An 809-nucleotide genomic window follows, 5' to 3' on the forward strand; every position below is an offset into this window, starting at 1 on the left:
GAGCCTGACGCGGGGCTCGAACTCACGGACCGCGAGATCGTGACCTGGCTGAAGTCGGACGCTTAACCGACTGCGCCACCCAGGCGCCCCACACCACTATTCCCATTGTTCACTGTGTTGTGACTATCCATTTCTCCTTGCATGGGCTATTTGTGTTCTGACCATACAGTTCTACTTGTAGTTCATAGGCTACTTGCTGTCTCAAAAAGCTTTGCATATGAATTCCTTTTCTAAAGTGCACTTTTCCAATTCTCTGTATGTCACTTCCTTATCCTTAAGGTTTTAGTTTATAAACAACCTTTTCTGAGATATATTCCCTGATCATTCCATCTAAAGAAGTCACTCTAATCCATTGTTTGTTTCCCACATGACATTTATCATTTTATTTTTGTAATTTGTAAATTTAATTTTTTTTCTCTTTACCCCAATAAAATATAATCCCCATGTGTCAGAGACCTGCCTATTCGTGTTGCCTTTTATTGGCCTTCTAATATCTAGTACAGTGCTTGGCTCTGTGATTATCCAGGTTTCTGTCTCAAGGCAGTGTCCAAACCACAGTATTGAGAAGGGAAATCCACATAGAGACAGGTAGCCTTACTGAGTTGAGAAGATAAATATCTGAGTTTGTGGGGCCTGAGATTCCTAGAATTGGTTGGTTGAAAAAATTAATGTATCAGAATTATATAGAGAAGACAAACCTAAAATAGAAAAAGCTTAGAATAGAATTGATATATCTGGTGGAACTGTATAAGGTAGATTAATTGATACATCTGGTAGAACTGGACATAAAATGGTACAACATTAGAGTT

The sequence above is a fragment of the Panthera uncia genome, assembly GCF_023721935.1.
Source record: "Panthera uncia isolate 11264 chromosome A1 unlocalized genomic scaffold, Puncia_PCG_1.0 HiC_scaffold_17, whole genome shotgun sequence".
Taxonomy (NCBI): Eukaryota; Metazoa; Chordata; class Mammalia; order Carnivora; family Felidae; genus Panthera; species Panthera uncia.